The sequence below is a fragment of the Schistocerca serialis genome, chromosome 5 (assembly GCF_023864345.2).
Source record: "Schistocerca serialis cubense isolate TAMUIC-IGC-003099 chromosome 5, iqSchSeri2.2, whole genome shotgun sequence".
NCBI classification, from domain to species: Eukaryota; Metazoa; Arthropoda; class Insecta; order Orthoptera; family Acrididae; genus Schistocerca; species Schistocerca serialis.
The window spans coordinates 678308928-678324398 of record NC_064642.1 but is presented as its reverse complement, the minus strand read 5'-3'; the positions used below and the strand labels follow the sequence as shown (position 1 = coordinate 678324398).

Here is a 15471-nt window from a genome sequence, read left to right as displayed (position 1 = left end):
GCGGCATTCAACAAGATGTTTGATTTATTATTTGTGTCGTTTAACCGTCGCTTCAATAGATGTTTCATGTAAATGGCATAGCGCCAGCGGTCGATAACCTGCTTTGTATCGAGGGGCATTGTGGGTGACAGGCGGTCGTTTGTCACGGTGCGCGTGTGGGGGGCACGAAACTTTCCCGTGGAGCTTCCGCGAAAGAAGCGCTCGTACTGGGTCTCTGCCGGTTACTCCTAGGGGTGGAAATTTGCTGGCGCCGGTGTGGCGATTAACTCGTCACATGTCGCCACGACGCTCACGCGAGAGCGATGGATGTGGCAGCGGTATGGATACGTGCACTGCGACTAGTCAGTAATGCTGATGGGCTTGTTCCTTCTCTATTCATTTCTTGCAACGGAGTGCCGCAGGGTACGAGTGGCCCTCTGCCGGTCACGTTCGTCCAACCACCTCCCGTCTGTGCGGAATTCTGGAATTTGCGCTAACAGAGGGCGCTGATTATGTGCAGCATTATGTTCTCTTTCATTTGTGGCTCCTTTAGCGATTTGTTTTATGTTTGTTTAATATTATGGCTCTGAGCACTATGCGACTTAACTTCTGAGGTCATCAGTCTCCTAGAACTTAGAACTAATTAAACCTAACTAACATAAGGACATCACACACATCCATGCCCGATGCAGGATTCAAACCTGCGACCGTAGCGGTCGCTCGGTTCCAGATTGTAGCGGCCACTTCTTTAATATTACCCGGTGCACTATCAACGGTGTTTAATATTTATGTCATTACCTAGAATATTGGAACTGCAGCATATGTCAACCACTGTTTCTTAGCTCTTCCTCTTTTTAACAATCTTACTTTTGTCGTCTCCTTTTTATTGATTTTTATGAATGTAATGCCTTTTCTGCGTTATAAGCTAATTAGAGACTTCAACTATTGTATCCCCTTTATTTTTGCTGTTTGCATTAATTATTGAAAACTAGTGTATGCCGACATTAGCGACATCTGGTGAACTTACAACACAAACATCTTGTGGCTACTGTACGGCAGCTTGTACTACTGACAACATGACTCGTGCATGTGATGTTATTTAATGAATTTGACGATGCTGGTGCTGATTCCGTATTTAAGATTTGACGATGTGGTGTCACTGCCGGACACCACACTTGCTAGGTGGTAGCCTTCAAATCGGCCGCGGTCCGTCAGTATACGTCGGACCCGCGTGTCGCCACTATCAGTGATTGCAGATCGAGCGCCGCCACACGGCAGGTCTAGTCTAGAGAGACTCCCTAGCACTCGCCCCAGTTGTACAGCCGACTTTGCTAGCGATGGTTCACTGTCTACATACGCTCTCATTTGCAGAGACGACAGTTTAGCACAGCCTTCAGCTACGTCATTTGCTACGACCTAGCAAGGCGCCATATTCAGTTACTAACAGATAACATTGTGAATCATGTACCGTCAAGAGCGACGTTCATCATTAATGGATTAAAGTATGAAACTAATTACGTCCGCTTTCTGAATTCTCATTCCTTGTCATGTTCCAGACCTCACGTCAGTATAGTTGTTCCCTCCTCACGCCAGCCTGCGTGAGCTAAAACGCGTGCATTTCGGCCTCCTCCAGTAACCCGGTGTTGGCTCTTCAGCCAACACAACAGACTATGCCACTATGGCTGCAGTACATTAGGACTTTGTTTTTATGAATCAGGTATGCCTCTTCATATTTAAAGCGCACAAATGTTAATTTTGTCAGTACTACTTTACATCATGGTCTATCTATTTTTCTTAAGCTGTGGACATTTAGCGAGTGTATTACTGCTTTACCCATTTTTGCTGCAGATCTGATGATGGTTATTTAAGACCGAAACCGGTAATCTGTTAACAAAAAGTTTGTCACCATAGACGTAAATTAAAGGAAACTTATTACATATGCGGGTCACTGTTTTTCTCGCGGCGATGTCGCAGCTTGTGAAACATGTACTAAAATTGGAACGATACGGAGGAGATTAGCATGGCCCCTGCGGAAGGATGACACTCAATCGGCACTGTTAGTCGCCCTCTGTAATAAAGAAAACTGAGTTAATGGATCCACGATTAACTTTAACAAGCGTCATGGGACGTCCGCCCCGAACAAATTCAACGAACAAGATGATATAAAAAACAAAAAAATTCGTCCACAGATAGCCATAGCGGCTAAAATGATAGCTCTCGCAAAGCGGGAAATCCGGGATCGAGTCCTGGTCCGGCACAAATTTTCATTTTTCTCGTTCACTTACACAGATGACGACTCTTCGTATTCGCGACTGCGATTATATTTAATGTACTTCATACCGACTGTAGACACCGCAATGCCTGCTGTTCTTAACAACACACAGTCACTGCAATATCGTTAAACGACAGGTTTACATTTCAGACATACTTGCACTGCCTAGTCACTAGTGGCTCGGAACCACAAATTAGCAATTACCTCGTACAGAACCAAGTGTATACTATGTCTAACGACTACTGAGGTCGCTGATATGGAGTACCTGGCAGTAGGTGCAGCACAGTGCACCTAATATCAAAAACGTACGATTTTGTGGGGTGTACAGAGAGACAGGAACGGTCGATGACATGCCTTGCTCAGACTGCCCAATGTCTACTACTGCACTGGATGACCGCTACCGACGGATTATGGCTCGGAGGAATTCTGACAACAACGTCACCATGTTGAATAATGCTCTGCGTGCAGCCACAGGACGTCGTGTTAGGACACAAACCGTGCACAATAGGCTGCATGATGCGCAACTTCAATTCCGACGTCCATGACGAGGTCCATCTTCGCAACCACGACACAACGCAGCGCTGTACAGATGGGCCCAACAACAAGCCGAATGGACCGCTCAGGATTGGCATCACGTTATCGTCACCGAGGAGTGTCCCATATGCCTTCAACCAGATAACCGTCGGAGACGTGTTTGGAGGCAACCAGGTCAGTCTGATCTCCTTAGACACACTGTCCATCGAGTGAAGCTGTTGTGGGGTGGCATTATGCGGGGCCGGCGTGCGCCGCTGGTGGTCATGGAAGGCACCGCTACGGCTTTGCGATACGTAAATGCCATCCTCCGACCGATAGTGCATATTGGCGAGGCACATCTTGTGAATGAGTTGCTTCAGGATAACGACATCGCTCGACTGGACTAGCCAGCATGATCTCGAGACATGAACCCTATCGCACATGCGTGGGATAGATTGAAAAGGACGACGTGACCCACCAACTACTCTGATGGATCTACGCCGAAACACCGTTGAGTGGTGAGACAATCTGAACCAACAGTGCCATGATGAACTTGTGGATAGTATGCCACGACGAATACAGGCATGCATCAATGGAAGAGGACGTACTTCCGGGTATTAGAGGTACAGCAATCTGGACCACCACCTCTGAAGGTACAACAGGCAATGCGTGGCTTTCATGAGCAATAGCAATGATGTTTATGTTGATCTCTATTCCAATTTTCTGTACAGGTTCTGAAACTCTCGGAACCGAGGATATGCGTAACCTTTTTCGATGTTTGTGTTTTTGAGCGTACTAATTTCAGTTCACATCTGGGACATTTCAAAATATGCGCCACTCTTCTGTTACCACAACCAGTAACGCCATTTGTTAGTAGCGATGCTTGCATGAATACTGTCATTTCTGTGTGAGCACTTACGTTGTTGCGAATAATATTATATAAAAGATTATTTCGAAAGGTAAACTGTACTGAATAGTAGAATCAGTGTTAGAAAAGTAAAACATTTATTTTCCTTGTACGAGAATCTGCACTAGTTAGGCAAAGACTTACTTTATAGGAACAGCAGTCTGTTCCTTGTCGGAATGCCGTGTGATGTGTGTGCGATTGTGATCATTTTATGATCATCGATGAAATACATACGGAGGGAAGTTTATTACGTAACTAGACGAGGAGATCCTGGAAGAAGAGATCGCCACTACGTAATAATTTTAATAACATGGCAATAAAGGCAACTAAGAGGTACGTGGAAATTATTAATCTGCCACTGAATAGCGACGTTACAGCAGAAATCCAGCTAAATGGACTTTTATTGGTAAAACGCAGTTTCTCGCTAAGATTAAATATAACGTAAACAACGAATTTTTTTCATTAACTAGTTTCATGATGCTTCATTACAAATTATTTTGTCACTCAAGTAAGAAGCATGCTGTTTCAGCCTTTGCAGTAAACCATTCCGTTTAGTAAATACTCTATTTTATCTGGAGCTGCATACTACAGTGCCTGTGTTGTTAAGAAGTACGACGGAAGGTTATACAACTGACGGTTGGTCGTATTAGCAGCTGAGAATTCATTTCCTCTATTTCACAACGGCACTACAGTGTCTGTTTCTTCGGAAAATCACGCATACATACATGCATGTATTGTATCGTTCTTCTTAACAACAGAGGAATTGAAGTATCGCATTTATCCGCCGATACCAACCAGTGATTTTCAGTTAAAATGTCCTCCCCTGAACGAGAATTACATAACGTCTGTGCATGTACAGGTTCTTACGTAGGAACGACGCCAAAGTGAAGTTTGGCTCCGGTCGTGAGTCGTGCACAGATAGCAACCGCTCTGGGTTCGATTCCCACTCCGGCACAAATTTTCGTAGTTGTCATTCCATTATACATCTGATAGTTGTCGGTATTTGAAGCTGGCGATACATCTCATACACTACTGTAGTTATTATGTTATTAGATTATGTAATCCAGTGGACACATCTCTAACTACTCCACGTCAACCTTCCGTTTGTTATATCCGTTTTATTATAATTACCGATTTCCAGTATGTGATCATGAAACGGGGATAATTTTATCGCACATAGTGTAATCTTGTTATAACACAGTATCTGGTAGCACGTTATATTTTCAATAAATTTATATTTCCAATAAATTAATATTACAGTTTGATTGGCATTATAGTTGGTAGATGTTACTTCAGTAGGTAGCGTGCATCGTCAAGCGTGATTCGACATGAATAGCGCCACCCGTTCCCTGAAGATCAAGGGTGAGGAAAAGTAACTTAACAAGGGACAGAGCATCCGATTGGAGCAGCACGCTAAGAGAGGACAATGAAGCTTAGGCTTCTTGCTTTTTCAATGTGGTGTGATGCAGAAGGAGAGGGTAGGATAGATTCTGCGGTACTGACCCGTGTCACTTACCGGTGAGTGGTTTTGCAAAGTTGGCCGAACTGTTAATAGCCAGACCACACCGAAGCTGCATCTAGAACTCTGACCCACGAGGAGGTTTTACGACCCGCGGACAGTGCGGCCGTGTACGGCTGTGCCGCCAGAGCCCCGTAACGGCGGTAAGTTACTGGCAGGGTCGCCAACAACGAGTGAAGCGCGCATGCTCCACAATGAGAACGGCCGTCTGGCTCTCCCCTCCTTGCACACAGTATTCGCTTAGTCTTCACAGTCCACTCCCGACTAGAATTTAATTTCCTCCGCACCTGACGAGCTTTTTCATGCTGGAGAGCGCAGTCATCGTTACACTCTTTTCTTCTGAAAAGTGAGTCTGTTCCTTCGGAGTCACGGTCTAGGCTTCTCATTCGACGAGCCCCCCACTCCAGATGTCAGTGGACAAGATTATGGAATGCGCACAAAATTCCTTGGCCTGCTCCTTCGGTGGGGAGGGGTAGAGGATAACCGTTGCGATAGAGGTCTGTTGTAAATGAGAGACATTGGACAAACGCATAATTTGTAAGCTACAACCATCGAGTCCTCAAAGAAACGTATTAACACGTTATGTCAGTAGAACCAACAATTCGACGATACAGACGTCCAATCTCAATAGTTTCTCACTATGGTACCGAAAAAATTGTGATCAGCCAAAGCAGAACAAATTAGACAATGGGCGGCCAGAACTAAATCCAACAACAACAACAAAAAATGGATTGTTTGGTATTTAGGTACATCTCTTATTACGGTACTGTCAGTTTAAAGTAAAGCACATCTGTCATGAGGAAATTATGTGTCTGTTGCCTGACTACGTGCTCGTCAAAATTACCTGCAAATTTTTCTCCTTCTTCCACGTCTTTCCTGAAGTAGTGACGGCTTCGGAAGGACTTGTAGCTGTTGGCCGCATCATTCCATTAATCCTTCTATTGCGTGATTAGAATAGCTAGCCGTGGCCGCTACTATCTCACGCACACTGTTAAAAGACAGTTTTACTACCTCATTTGTCTCTGTGGACATAAATTTACCGGGAGAGTATATTGCCACATGTGCGTCATTATGAACAACTTTCGCTGGAGCTGCGGTGGGTGAAGTGGTGCCATGATAAACGGAAGCGCCAAAGAAACTGTTATAGGCATGCATATTCAAATACATACGTCAACAGGCAGAATACGGCGCTGCTGTCAGCGAAGCCTATTTAAGACAACAGGCGTCTGGTGCAGTTGTTAGATCGTCTACTGCTGCTACAATGGCTTGTTCTCAGGATTTAAGTGAGTTTGAACGTGAAGTCTTAGTCGGCGCACGAGCGTGGGACCCACCATCTCCGAGATAGCGATGAAGTGGGGATTTTTCCCGTACGACCATTTCACGAGTGTTCCGTGAATGTCAGGAATCCTGTAAAACATCAAATCTTCTACATCGCAGCGGCCGAAAGAAGATCCTGCAAGAACAGAACCAACGACGACTGAAGAGAATCGTTCAACGTGACGAAAGTGCAACCCTTCCGCAAATCGCTGCAGAATTCAATGCTTGGCCCCCAACAAGTGTCACTGTGCGAACCAGTCAAAGGAACATCATCGATTTATGCTTTCGGAGCCGCAAGCCCACTGGTGTACCCTTGCTGACTGCACGACACGAAGCTTTATTCCTCGCCTGGGCCCGTCAACAGGGACATTGGACTGTTGATGCCTAGAAACATGTTGCCTGGTCGGATGAGTCTCGTTTCAAATTGTATGGAGCCGATGGACAAATACGTGTATGCCGACAACCTCATGAATCCATGGACCCTGCGTCTCAGCAGGGGACTGTTAGATCCGGTGGAGGCTCTGCAGTTGGAGTGATGTGGGACCCCTGATACTCTAGATACGACTCTGACAGGTGGCACGTAAGCATCCTCTCTGATCACCTGCATCCGTTATGTCCATTGTGCATTCCGAAGAACTTGGGCAATTCCAGCAGGACAATGCGACACACCATACGCCCAGAATTTCTACAAAGCGGCTCTGGGAACAATCCTCTGAGTTTAAACACTTCCGCTGCCAACCAAACTCCTCAGGCGTGAACATTATTTGTGCGTATCTGGTATGTCTTGCAACATGCTGTTCAGAAGGGATCTCTATCCTTTCGTACTCTTACGGATTGACGGACAGCCCTGAAGGATTCCAGAACTACTTCAGACATTAGTCGAGTCCATGCCACGTCGCGTCGCGGCACTTATGCTTGTCCGCGGAGACCCTACACGATATTAGGCCGGTGTACCAGTTTCTTTGGCTCTTCATTGCTGTTCTAATTAAACTTCCGCTACTTGAGAGGGCCTCCCTGAAGAATGACTGATTATAGGAGGATTTAACATAGCGTAAACATTTGTAAGGACATGCGGAAGAGAAATTATGAATAAACCATTGAAAGAAAAACATTTTAATTGCCTCATGAGTCGGTAATATTTGTTAACTGCGCTTCACGTTTACGTTGCAGGTCACAAACTGGCTCAGTGTCATGATTATCTGCATCCAAGAACGCTTGGAATACGCTAGAGATAGTATTTAAGGGTTGTTCGCAGCACTTTCCGAAGGGTGCACCATGGAATGCTCAACTGCTGTGACATTGTCCGTGTGCTGATTGAAGATTGCACGTTGTATCCAGTGTCCTCAGACATGGCGATAGTAACTTCTTCAGCACTTTGTGGGGTAACTGTCGCACCTCTCAGGAGAAATCCACGAATCGCCAGTGTATTCGTATTTCAGAATTATTTTCTTCAACCCCGGATCGCAAAGAGAATCTCTCCGTATTCCTCAAGCGAAGAGCTGCAGCGAAGAGCTGTTGTTGTTTTGAAGAAATAAGCTTACAAGTAAAGTCCTGCTCACATAGTACAGAATCTGTTGCCTGTCTGCAACTGTAAAGCGCGTTATATCTGTTTTTCAGCCCAACGTCCGTACCAGTACAGGCGTCTAACGACAAGTCATGGCATTAACACAGCACAGTCTGAACAACATTCCTATGAAATCTGGTGTGCATACGCTAAATAGTTTTCCATCTAAACGGGCTCAAATAGTAAAAGCTTTATTCTAACCGTCATGTACTATGAGAATGGTCCAAGCGCGAATGTCTTTCAGAAATCACAAGATACCTGGCACTTATCTCAGTTATGCCACAGAGACAGCCGTTTCACAATGTAGGTTAATATCCACTAACTGGCGCACTAGAATCTACAACGGAAATTTGGCGATACGCTTTCACCACTCTGGAACTAATCAAACGACGTTCCGTATTTGCATTACAGACGGTGAGCAGCAAGAAATTGTTTCTGCAACAGTTACGTCTCGGACTAGAGTTTCCCACGATATATGCCATCCTCCATTCCTCCAGTAACCCCAGATGTGATAAAGACTTTTTTTTAATTTCTACGAAGTGCGAAAATAATCTGTCGTAATAAGGCAGAATTGGCATTTTTGCTGACACTCGTTTCACGATGATACGTATCTGGCCGGTACATCTGTTAGAAGTAACAGCATGTCGCTTAGCGGTTTGTTAAACACAACAACTTATATCATATGATTGGGTAGTAGCAATTCATGATGAAGAATGCTATTTTAGTTCTACCAAACGCAAAAGTGGTTTTTGAGGGTGTGCACCATTCTTTGTGCGGCGTATTGCTTTTTCGATGAACTGAGCCATTCATTCCTCTTGTTTAATTCGACAAACAGCCACGATTTCTCATGACGTGCAAATATGTTCCTAACAAATCGTTTGTGCCTACGACAAAGCAAAAAGTAACGTGCTAGCAAAGACGAATAAATGGTTATTGTTGCGGGTGTCGTATAAGGTATGTGGTACCCATGTAGCCGAATTTTACTCCGTGGCCAATGAAGCAAATGGTACATGATGGGTGTGAAGTCGCATTCCATAATTTCTGCCAACTGCCTGGTTGGTTGGTTGTGAAACAAATTATTTAGGCGGTTTTGATGGTCTTCCATAACGTGGTTCATTGCACAATTCGAATTTTCCTTCCCGAAAACGAGAAAACCATTCCTGTGACGTTCTCTCAGTAAATGTTTCCCCTCCTCTTGTACATAAAGAAAATTCTTCTCGTGGCCTCTGAAGAACAGTGTGCTCGATTAAATACGGGGTGTAAAATGTGTCACAATGTTCATTTGTCTTTACTTGACACTCTGTAGTGATTGGCCCTGAAAATGGGTAAGTCGATCAGATGACACTGCTATCATCAGCGAAACTGAAGAAGAATTACAGGATCTGTTGGATGAAGTGAAGAGGCTAATGAGTACAGAATACTGATTGAGAGTATACCTAAAAACAATCAAAAGTAATGAGAAGTAGCAGAGATGAGAATAGCTAGAACATAAAAGTCCCTGATCGCGAAATAGAGGAAGTTAAGGAATTCAGGAAGCTTAGAAGCAAGATAACCTACGTCGGAGAAAGCAAAGATGATACAAATAGCATACTAGCAAAAGCAAAGTGGGCCTTCCTGGCCAAGTCTACTGTTATCAAACGTAGGCCTTCATACAAGAATGTATTTTTCGATTATTGAATCCTGGGCAGTGGGAAAGAAGTAACAGAAGAGAATCGAAGTCTTTGGGCTGGTGCTACAAACAATGTTGAAAATTTGGCGGAGTGGTAGATAGGGAATGACCAGATTCTCCACAGAGTCGACGAAAACAGGATATTATGGAAGACACCACTGGCAAGATGAAGGGGCGTGATGGAAAGACATGTGTTAATATGTCAGGGAATGACCTCCACAGTGCTAGAAGGAACTGTAGAGGAATACATCTAGCAAATAATTGAGGACATAGGTTTCAATTGGTACTCTGAAATGAAGATAATACCACACGGGAGGAACTACTTGTGGGCTGCATCAGACCAGTCAGAAGATTGATGACAAAAATAAGAATAGAAAAGTAAAAAACTACAAAATCGCTACTTATTAACACAGGTCTCAGAAAATGGAACTTAAGATCTTTCAATAAAACAGATATGTCTTACAGTATAGATAATGAGCAACTGCTAACTGCTCTTCAGGTATGCTTTCTACGACGCATCTCTAGGAGACATACTTTTTTATTGTTTTGATCCATACTGCCACTTCAGAAAGTTTGTCGGTACAGTCAATAAAATTCTTCTGGGTTTGAGGTCGAATTGTCAGCTTCAAAATTCTGACGTTTCGGAGACTATTGCAAGACGCCTTCCTCAGGGTGTGATGCTAACTGCTGAGCACTAGTTTGGTTACTTATATACCATGGAGGAGTGCTGTCGTTGGATATGAGGGTGAGGAGGAAGGGTATTAGGTGTTCTTTTATTGCATTGCGCGTCGTCGTTGGAAGAAATAGACGTTTTCCATTGGAGTTTCCCTTATTGCTTGCCCTTAGTGGAAATAAACGAATAGGAAACTAAACGGCGACTGCAGCATGGCGTAGTTTACTGATTGCCTAGTATCGTCTACGTCACACAAGCACTCTGTGTACCCTCCGTCGCTATGGCCTACCACGTGCCTCTTGCTCTGCGAGAGCTGTCCTTCCGCAAAGCTGTCACTGCTGGCAGCCAACACGCTGGAGGTCGGTACCCGTCTTCTCTATTCATGTGTTCGGGTCGCTTGGCTATTCCTATAGCCTCTATAATCTTCCTCTTCAAACAAAACGTCTGTTTCGCCAGTACGTGGGCCTCTCGAAGTTCGATTTCCATCCTGCGCTGCTCCTGGCGTCCTGGCACCGTTGATTTGTTGTATTGTTTGAGACGGATATATCTGTCGTGTTCAGATAACAATGTGCTTATTGAAAGCCCAGTCCCACCTACATACACCAGTTCACATCCGCACCCGATTTTATAAAATCCGGGGGCATTAAACTTGTCAATTGTACCTTTCGGGCGGCCGGAGTGGCCGTGCGGTTCTAGGCGCTACAGTCTGGAGCCGAGCGACCGCTACGGTCGCAGGTTCGAATCCTGCCTCGGGCATGGATGTGTGTGATGTCCTTAGGTTAGTTACGTTTAATTAACACTAAGTTCTAGGCGACTGATGACCTCAGAAGTTAAGTCGCATAGTGCTCAGAGCCATTTGAACCTTTTTTTCTTTTTGTACCTTTCGTCGAGCCCAGCTACGAAAAATCGGCTTAATATCTGTCCGTCGGAGAATTTGGCGCAGACGTTCAGTAATCCCCCGCGTACGTATGGTAGCAGGACGGTGTTCTGTGCTTCGTTCTGCACTTCCATATTGACCTCCTCCTTTAGTGCCACAGCTTTATATATCATCCTCATGTCGAAGCTATTAGCTCCAAAAATGGACCTGAGGTTCTGTAGTTAAGCTCTGAGATTGTGTTCAACACTGATCCTGTAGGCTCTCTTAGTTAAAGTAGCAGGGCCGATTTCTTTTGCGTAGGATGGTGGTGGGAGGATGCACGCAGGTACCTGTACGTCTTGGTGGTCTTTCTATGAACTCTGTGTCCAAGCTTCCCTTCAGACTTACGATAAACTTCCTCGTCGAGAAGGGCAATACCCCGTTCTGTCTCCATGGTAAAGTGAATTTGACTGTGCTCCAGGTTGAGATGTTGGTGGAAGATCTGAAGAAGCGCTTCAGAAGTTCCCTCAACATCTCAATCACCAGCACAGTATATCCAATGACAGCACTCCTCCATAGTATGAGGGTCACTACAAAAGAAATGCACACTATTTTTTTAATCCATCTTTTGTTCTACATGTTTGAAAGTTTTACAGTGTGTAGGTACATCCTATAGGAACAATATTTTCATTTCTCCACATAATTTCCATCCGTCTCAACTGCCTTCGCCATCTTGGAACCAGCACTTGCATACCCGCATGGTAAAATTCTGAACCAACCTGTTGGAGCCACTGTTTGGCAGCGTGCGCAAGGGAGTCATCATCTTCAAACCTTATTCCACGAAGAGAGTCTTTCAGTTTCCCAAAGAGATGATAGTCACACGGAGCCAGGTCAGGACTGTAAGGTGGGTGTCTCAGCGTTGTCCATCCAAGTTTTGTGATCGCATCCATGGTTTTTTGACTGAGATGTGGCCGTGCATTGTCGTGCAACAGAAAAACATCCTGGTTTTGCCGATGTGGTCGAACATGATTCAGTCGAGCTTGATGTTTCTTCAGTGTCGTCACATATGCATCACAATTTATGGTGGTTCCACTTGGCATGAGTCCTTCAGAATCGAAAAACACCGTAGACATAACTTTTCCAGCAGAAGGTGTGGTTTTTAATTTTTTTTCTTGGGTGTATTTGCATGATGCCACTCCACTGATTGCCTCTTCGTCTCTGGTGAAAAATTATGGAGCCATGTTTCATCACCTGTCACAATTCTTCCAAGAAATTCATCTCCACCATTCTCGTACTGTTCCAAAAGTTCGCTGCATACCGTTTTTCTTGTTTCTTTGTGAGCCACTGTTAACATCCTGTCAACCCACCTGGCACAAATCCTTTTTAACGCCAACACTTTCTGTATTCTGCAAACACTTCCGTCCCCTATCCCAGTGTAGCGTGACAATTCGTTCACTGTGATGCGTCTGACAGCAGTCACCAATTCGTTAACTCTCTGCACATTGGCTGGAGTGTGTGCAGTACGAGGCCTGCCGCTGCGAGGACAATCCTCAATATTCCCGTGCCCAATTTCATCACGTAACCTGCATGCCCACCGACTAACTGTACTGCGATCGACAGCAGCAACTCTGTACCCCTTTTTAAACCTCTTGTGGATGTTTCCTACTGTCTCGTTTTCACCGCACAGGTATTCTATGACAGCATGTTGCTTCTGACGAACGTCAAGTGTAGCAGCCATATTGAAGACATGGTGTGACGGTGCCACTCACGGGAACAGGTTGAAATAAGTTTGAAAACAAGCGGGAAGGATGTATCTACACACTGTATTTTTACAAAAATAGTGTGAATTTCTTTTGGAGTGACTCTCGTATATAAGAAGTAGTGCTCATTCAGCAGTTAGCAGTACATCCTGAGGAAGGCGTCTTGCAGCAGTCGGAATTTTATAGTTCACAATACGGCCTCAAACCCAGAAGAATTTTGTTGACTGTGACAAAGGCCGCCGAAGACTACGTTTACATTTGTCGGTAGAGTTCTGGTTCATCCGGTGTATTATTTACCTTCTGGCTGGTTACATAGTTGTTACATACTAAAGACAAAATAAACAATTTAAAAAAGTGCATGTGTGTCGCCAACCGACAGCCAACAGAAGCGACCGCCCAGTTCGGAACATACGGAAAGATTCACCCAGAGCACAGGACAAGAATTCGTCTTTTAGCCGCTGCCACTTACTTTGTGTGAGCTACACATGTTTAGATTATTCCGGCTGATCCGCCGCGGCCTCACTGCCTGATTACCGCCGCCGTGTAGTGGGCCTGAAGCGTCACCGTCCCTGCTGGAATCAATAAGGCGTCCTGTTGCAGGTGAGCCGTGACGAGTCCCTGATCCCCGTCGCGATCCGCCCCCGCACCTGCGAGGGGTAGGCTCTCGCGAGCGGCGCCTCGGCCTGGAAGCTCTTCCCGCCGCTCTCGGGCTTCCCTCGACGCCCAAAAAAATTGAATCCCGCTTTCTTTCTCTCCCCGAGCCGCGGCGCCGCCTACACCTGTCGCCCGCCTCACAGCGTGGCGACCCTGTCTGCCTCCCACCATCCCTCCAGCTTCCCAAGCCCGCAGACTTCCCAGCTGCCGCCCGCCGTATGCGGCCTCCAACTTCATCACATCGACTTGCAAACGCGACGCACCCACTGGATCCCCCCAATGTTGCTACTTTGCATACATCACCAGTTTCCTGATTGCGTTTCCGTGGCTACTCCGTCCCTCGTCCGGAAGGCGTGTTTCCTGGTGACCAGACAACAGAATCTGCGTCCATGTACAAATCCGACCGCACGATACGGTCGTAACACGTGTAAACAATACCTGTGTTACGAAAAACTGATGACCTCGCCTCGGTTGCTCGGTTTTGCTTTAATAAGTGCGACTTCATTCTGACATCACGGCGAAACTCGTTCACCAAACAAACTAGTGTGGTGCATTGTCACAGGAAAGAAATTGTTTCAGATTTCCTGCAGAGACAGTTCTGCAACGCTTCAGATAACAAATGAATCACTATGTGTAAATTAAATGGCATTGCACCCAAAAAACGGTCTTCATAGGATGCAGGAAATCACAGCTACTGTTGACAATGTCGCTAAATTACACACATATTCACAGCGGAATTCTGGCGGTATATTGACAAAATGCAATGTCATATCCAGCTGTAGTGAAAAGATGCGAACAACTCGACTCGACTAAGGCCCAGTGGCACGTCGATGCTGTGGCATGTGGAAAAACTGGCTAGATATGGGCGTGATGTAGCCCCATTGCTAATAACCAGTTCGCAACCGTTCGCGTTAACACGTGTGAGGTCACAAGTCCCCTTATCTATGTTCTGGTAGTTTTAAGATTTGCCACTGCTGCCCTTACAATAGGACAAACTTGCGGCAAGCGTCTGTGCTCCGTGGATGTCCAGAATCACGTCTGTTGTGTAAGAGCACAGAATATCACAACTTTTGACACCTAGAGATTTATTGGTTATTTTTCTTTGAGTGCTGTTAAATGTATTGTATATGCCTTGATTTGAAATACACGGCCCTAAATCTACTGCACTATGCTACATTTCACCTCTAGACTCGGTGAAACTTGGCATCAGGGTCGCTAGCACACCTTTAGTTGCGCACGTTTTAAGGAGCTTTGGCGCATGCGCGACTGGTGTGACGTAATTGCCTTACAAGCCAAATACAAACGGATTTGACAAACAGCGTGCACAGTTCACGGCGTGCACAGCTTGCCCTTAGTACCCACCAGGTGGCAGCACACTGCAGCAATCATTTATCACCATTAGCTTGGCATAACTCCCGCTAGACGGTAGCACATTCCACAGATATTCCAATTCACTGACCATATAGTAAAATTAGATCGGACTTCGTTATATGTTATGCTGATAGAAAACCTTATTTGTGGGATTCATGAATGAGTTGCATTACATTAAGTTCTGGTTTTTATCATACAGTAATACAATTGAGGCGCTGAGAACCATAAAGTATCGTTGATTGTGAGACTGTAGCATGTATTCGTGCTTTTGGCATCTGCTGATCGAATCATGGATCAGGTTTATCTGTAGTGTAGGCCCACATTGTATGCACACTGACGAAGAGATGTCTCACTGGTTTCTCTGATGTCGGCTCTAAGACAGTGTGCTTTTGGCCCTTATTGCTCTCGGCGCTTCAT

The 15471-nt window shown here is 45.3% G+C and overlaps 1 non-coding gene across 1 annotated transcript; it reads left to right on the top strand.

Annotated features, from left to right (window-relative positions):
• Positions 1-1946: 1946 nt before the first annotated feature.
• Positions 1947-2051, top strand: LOC126482870 (U6 spliceosomal RNA). The gene has a single exon (XR_007587715.1). It is a non-coding gene; the product is annotated as a U6 spliceosomal RNA (small nuclear RNA).
• The last annotated feature ends 13420 nt before the right edge of the window (positions 2052-15471 follow it).